We start from the raw sequence: 6615 nt of genomic DNA on the forward strand, positions 1-6615 counted from the left end.
CATGTTTAACGGAGCTGAAGTATTATCTACGAAGATATTGAGTATGCAATTTACAGCTCCGGTTATTGTGCCTAGGCAGAGTAATGACAGAGTATACACCGATTTTGATATGAATCTTGACAGGACAAATACTCTCAGCGATACGCGCAACATGAATGCTAGACCTGCACCGTGAGCAGCACAAACAGCTTTGGCTTCAACAGCAAGAACCGCCACTTTGTTATCGGGTTCGTGAGGGAAGGAGTCCAACTGCAACGAAACAAATATTTCCTGCAATGCGCGCAACATGAAGCCTAGAACAACACCGCGAACAGCTTGAACAGCGGAGCTCAAACAACATGAAGCTCAAGTTTCGAGTCGAGCCCGCGAACGAGTCCGACTAGAAGCAAACCAATACACCACTGAATGCGCGCGACATCAAAGCTACTCCTCAGAGCCTAGCAGAGCCAGAAGCGTCAACGGGGGCAAAGACAACGAGAAGTGCGGCTTTCGTAGCCCGCGAGAGAACGAATCCATCTACAACCATGGCAAATAGCATTAAGTGCGAAGAAAGACTGCAGTTGCTCGTGCTTCACAGGAAATCCTCCGAAAAAAGCGCAACATGACAACTTGAGAAGGACCACTCACATCACAAGGACTCGTATCCAGCACATTATCAAAGTTTTTCCAGCCGATCCTATGGAGACAAACCTTTCGGCGAGCCGAATTGCTTTTTCTGAACGGAATGACGAAGAAACTTTTTGCGCTTCCGCCTCGGTTGATGCACCCGTAACCGCAGCAGAAGCTTGGCGTTGGTCTAAAACTCACTTGCAGAAAAAAACCTGTCTGTCTGTCTGTCTGTCTGTCTGTCTGTCTGTCTGTCTGTCTGTCTGTCTGTCTGTCTGTCTGTCTGTCTGTCTGTCTGTCTGTCTGTCTGTCTGTCTGTCTAATTGTCTATCTTCTGTGGCTTCCAAACTCTACTCCACCAAATAAAAGTTTTTACCACCGTTAAAGACCCGCCGCGATGGCTTAGTGGTTAGGCCGCTCGGCTACTAATCCGGAGTTCCCGACCCGCCGCGGTGGCTCAGTGGTTAGGGCGCTCCTCTACTGATCCGGAATTCCCGGGTTCGAACCCGACCGCGGCAGCTGATGTTTTATGGAGGGAAAACGCTAAGGCGCCCTTGTGCTGTGCGATATCAGTGCTCATTAAAGTTCCCCAGGTGGTCGAAATTATTCCGGAGCCTCTTTCTTCTCTCACTCCCTAATTTATCCCTTCCCTTACGGCGCAATTCAGGTGTCCAAAGATGTATGAGACAGATACTGCGCCATTTCCTTTGCTAAAAAACAATTATTATTATTACCACCACCACATCTGTCTCTCAATACCGCCACGTTTCTTCCTTTCTTCTTCCACTCCCTCCCTTATCCCTTCCCATACGGCGCGGTTCAGGTGTCCAACGATATATGAGACAGACACTGCGCCATTTCCTTTCCCCCAAAACCAATTAGTATTATTATTACCACAAAGCACGATTGAGGAGTTCACTGACCCAGGAAGCCAGTTATGCGTTCATTCTTTCTTCAAAATTCATCCCAGTCTAGAACATTGTAAACGCCAAAGCCTATGAAAAAACTAAACGCCGAGTTTTCGCTTTTTATATCCTGGATTAGCTAAGCTAATCCACAGCCTCAGGATGACTACGCAATTCCTGTTTAAGTAGTTAACAGACCGCTGCCACTCTTTCAGTGCTGTATCATGCATGGAGATGGACATTAGTATCGATTATATTTTGCAACTAGCATAGCACGCCTTTCTAGTTGAATCGCTGCAGATTTGCGCACTGGCTACGAATACATGGTGTAGCGAAGTGCAGAAACTGCGGCTCCATCTGAAGTTCGAATGACTTGCCGGGCAATGTTGCCATTCAGTATTCGGCTCCTCTACTCGCTTTAACACCTGGTCATGATAACAGCCGCGAACAGAGTCGTTGGCGCATCATTTGCCATAAAACTCTATGTATGCAACTGAGAAGTTCACAGCGCCAACTCACTGCATTAAGATGGCAGATACCCTGTCCCGTTCAAATAGTTTCATTGAGCTGGCACTGTGTCCGAGCACGGGGCTTCAGCCTCCATCGAACGCACCGTTGTCCGCGTTCTTGAGGTGCGTCTGCTCCTCTTCGGGATTGTTAGGTGTAAAGCGAAATTCCCTGCTTCTCGCAAGCCAAGCTGAAGATCAAATGACGCTTGGATTTGACCCCTAACTGGAGGCTCGCCGAGGGTGTGACTGTGACATTGAGGATGTGACTGTGACCAATCGACTTACCGCTCGTTCCTAGGCCAGCGCTCGCCGCCTAGACACCGCGGACGTGGAGTCAGAACCGGTCAACAGGACGAGTTCTTCCACTGAGCATTGGATGCGCCGGGCTGCTTCTAGCGATCCCCACGACAGAGAGCGACACGAAGTCGCGTTCGCTAGAGATAAATTCCGAAAGCGGCCTCGTCGAGTTGGTGAAACCCATGAACTGAAGGTATATTGCGCTCAATATGAGTTGCGACGCGCCGTCATCGACCGGACCTGGCTCCCTGGTGTGCATCTTTCCAACAATCGCTCGGAATTCTGGGAAGAACTGCCATTCTAGGAAACGACTAAACTCCCTCTCAGGAAACAACTTCCTATAACTGAAATGAATTCTATTCGACTGTGGTGTTCTATGCATCCCAACTACCATCGATAGTTGATTATATATTTCTGTTATTGGCGCAATTTACAATTCAAGACGAAATATTTGAAACTGAACTCAATTTCATGCAGTGAATTCCCTGAACACGTTTTGCTGTAGTGAAACGTTTCTCAATCTAGGCATGATGGATATAAAAAAATGATTTTAGAGCCCTCTGCCAATATGGCTGTCATAAGCTTCCATGAAGTATTCACTAATCATTCTCTTCACATGACCATGCTCATGCACAGACAATTATATTTCTACTTGGGAGGGACGCATACCGAACAAAATGGTTTTTATAGCCCTGCTCGGCTATCAAAATAGTGACGAACCAAGGCTTAGTCAATAGACACTTTTAGTTGGCCGTACGTAACGGGCTTACGTACGCAACGCTCACTACGTTGCGTACGGTACGAATGGCGCGTCCATGACACTTTTAGTTAGCCGTACGTTAGCGTCCTTCCGAGTGGACGTACCAAGCGCATCCTAAAATGCTCCGCTGTGCTTCTCCGCGCCATCTGGCGCAAGAAATGACAACTGATGTTTGAAAAGTTCCTGACATCAGCCAAGCCAAGCCTCTCGCCAATCCTCCTCCAGCCGTTCTCGCTGTCTTGTTTACTCGTGGTTGTGATCACGTTGTGATTCTCGTGTGCTCCGCGACTACCGCAGCAGCTTTCGAAATGCCGAGAAGCATTCTTTCGAATCCTTTGGTGATTTCTACGCTGCGGTGGGATGACATTGACGCCTTAATAATGCGCAATGTGGAGCGACGGCTCTTAGGGAGCAGTTTAATATCAGAAGAGATAGGCCATGGAATGCGTCAAGAATATTTTAGGTACCGTTCGCGGCACGGGCTGTTTGACATAAACAAGTGTGACCCAACGGTATTCAAGCAGATGTGCCGATTTGAGAAGAGCGACTTCGGTGAACTCTGCAACGCCCTGCTGGTGCCGCAAACGCTCACTACTGCCCAAGGGGTAATTGTACCAGGGCAAGAAGCATTGTGCCTGACGTTGCGCAGGTTGGCATACCCCAACAGGTGGTGCGATCTTGAAGAGATTTTTGGCCGGCACTCGTCGGTTATGTCAAGTGCGGCAAACATAATGCTCAGTCACATTTTGCACAACTTCGACCACCTTCTCAGTGATTGCAATAATCACTTGTGGCTTTCGCCTCCTTCGCTGCGGAGCTTTGCAAGGGTAAGTGAAATGTCAACATGCAACAGGCATGTAGCCAGGAATTTTTTTCTGGAGGGGCCCACGGTAATTTCTTCTAGGTGGAGGAGGAGGGGGGGTTTCTTCAGGCCCTCTCTTGGATACGTGTCTTACATGTAACCGTATCCGAAGTTTCAAAATAAGCTTTTATTCGTGTTCTGCATTTTTGTGTTTACTGTGTATGCCTGCTGATAACCTTTTAGGAGCCAATATTAGCCTAATAAATTTCTATTTCCTTCGTAGGCCAATAACAGTCTGTGGTAGATGTTTGTATTGAGATAGCAATATTTATTAGGCCCATATTGCTTTACAAAAAGTTCAAGCTGTATTAGACTCCACCGTGATATGCAAATCTCTATCAGTAGCAATATTAGTCATAGCTGTTACTTTCTTGTGTTGTAATAGCAGCCATCTGCATTTGGTATATTTGTTTTGGAACTCTCTCACTTGTCTAGTGGGAAGGGTAATAGGCATATGTTGTCAATTACTCTAAAACAAACTGTCACCTTTTTGATGAACAAGTCTTTTACGACTAAATGTTTGCAATGTGCCCATTAGTTCATTCAGGCTGATTCGCTGACCGACAGCTTTCCAGAAACACACAGGGCCGGTCTGATTGCAGTACAAATAGGCACTTTTATGCTCTAGTTTTCATTGCAGTGTTGTGGGTTTTCTGACACGTTAGCGTCCACACATTCGAAATGGAGAACCCTGCCAGTGTTTGCCCGCCGAGGGTACTCCACTGCACCACTACATGAATTGCTCATCAGATTTTCTATTGAAATATTTTGTTACACTTACAGCAAATAGGCTTTCAATCCTATTACGGTTTTGATTACAGTAGTCGTATACCTCAACTCGTGCCTTTTTTTCTCACAGGCTATTCAGAGCAAAGGTGCTCCGCTGCCAAACTGCTGGGCTTTTGTCGATGGGACAGCTCGTGCAATATGCCGGCCTAAAAGAAATCAAAAGCTGTATTTTTCAGGCCATAAAAGGATGCATATGGTCAAATATCAATCCCTGATGTGCCCAAACGGCATTGTTTGCCAACTTGACGGGCACTACCCTGGAAGTTACCATGACGCAAGTGAGTCAATATTTGCTACAAAGCTTCAACTTGCAACTCTCTGAAGCATAAACCATGTGTAACTAAGACAGAAGCTAGCAGACAGGACAACGTGTAGTGGGGCTCCTGTAGCAATCGTTGGAAGTCCTACCGATTGTAGGGGGTAAGACGAGAAATCTTACTTTCAGTAGGCTTGGAACACTGGGGCTGTGTTACGCTTGAGCTCTAAACTTTCGACAATGGCTCTACAAATATTTGCATTGTTTATCTTAACCCAGAAATTACACACAGAGTTCAAATTTCCATGCCTTTTGACAGAAAGCGTAGTGTTGCATTGTGAGATGCTTTTTTATGTATATTCTTGCTTTGAATACAACACACCCATTGAAATAAAAAGGGGGTGGTTATTGCATTGCTTAAACGTTGGTGCGTTTGTGGCTGTACTTTATGCAGGAATATTCCGAGAGAGCGGCTTGTACTCAAAACTGAAGAGAATCGTTGTAAATGAACGCCTGGTGATTTACGGTGACCCAGCCTACCCGCTCCGGCCTCTGCTAATGAAGCCTTATGGTGGCTGTCGTCGGACCCCAACCCAAGATGCTTTCAACTGCGGGATGAGCAAAGTCCGCCAGGCAGTTGAGTGGGGTTTTGGAAAAGTTGTGGCAGAATTCGCCTTTCTTGACTTAAAAAAAATCAGAAACTTTTGTGGCAGCAAATAGAAAAGATGTACAAAGTAGCAACAATTTTTGCCAACTGCCACACTGCTATGTACGGCAGTCAGGTGTCGGACTACTTTCACCTGGCACCACCCAGCCTACGGGAATACCTAAAGCCGCAGAAAGTGTAATGAACTCTTTGTGCACAATTTTTCCTTCATGTTTTAATCGTGTTTGTCTGAAATTGATTTCTTTTCCTTGATGTTTTCTTGCATTTATCATGTGTCTGTATTTACTTCCTTATTATCTTGTTTATCATGTTTGTATTTTGTTCCTTATTCCCTTGTATTTTTTGTGCTTTCACTGTACATGTGCCCCTTTACGCAGTGCTCCACCTTGGGAGCCTGTATGTTACACTGAATAAATAAATAAGAAAATCATTTTCCACGCAGAGCTAATGATTTATTTTTGACAGCAGTCCCTCAATGAGAGCTGTGAATGCCTGGCTCTCCTGTGCACGGGCTTTGCGCTCGTCTTCTCTATCCTGTTCACGAGCTTTGCGCTCGTCCTCTCGTTCCCTTGCGCGTGCCTGTCGCTCGTCTTCTCTTTCTCTTGCGCGTGCGTGTCTCTCTTCCTCTCTCTCACGGAGTTCCATGAGCGTTCGTTCCTTCTCCCAAGTCAGCTGGCTTTCCTCCAGAGCAAGCCGGCGCAAATCAACCTGAGAAGTTTTTTCTTTCATAATCATTTGGTGCCTCATTCTCTTCAGCAATAACTCATAATCAGCTTGCTCCTGTTTCCGTTTCCCTGCAAAATGGCAACAAGATTCCCAACATGAGCAAAGCATGCAAAATATGGCATTATTTAGGTAGAGTAAAAGATAGCTGTGCCATTTCCAATCATGGCTTACATGATGTTTGATGTGCACTGCAAAAAAAGATATGAGAGGACAGAAAACGTGGGACACAGTGCCAACA

General features: G+C 46.1%; 1 pseudogene across 1 annotated transcript; it reads left to right on the forward strand.

The window, feature by feature from the left end:
- The first annotated feature begins 3057 nt into the window (after nucleotides 1-3057).
- Nucleotides 3058-5832, forward strand: LOC144134019 (uncharacterized; annotated as a pseudogene). Its single transcript, XR_013315115.1, has 3 exons — nucleotides 3058-3904; nucleotides 4799-5006; nucleotides 5439-5832. The product of XR_013315115.1 is annotated as an uncharacterized LOC144134019 (transcript).
- The last annotated feature ends 783 nt before the right edge of the window (nucleotides 5833-6615 follow it).

The sequence above is a fragment of the Amblyomma americanum genome, chromosome 5 (genome assembly GCF_052857255.1).
Source record: "Amblyomma americanum isolate KBUSLIRL-KWMA chromosome 5, ASM5285725v1, whole genome shotgun sequence".
NCBI lineage: Eukaryota > Metazoa > Arthropoda > Arachnida > Ixodida > Ixodidae > Amblyomma > Amblyomma americanum.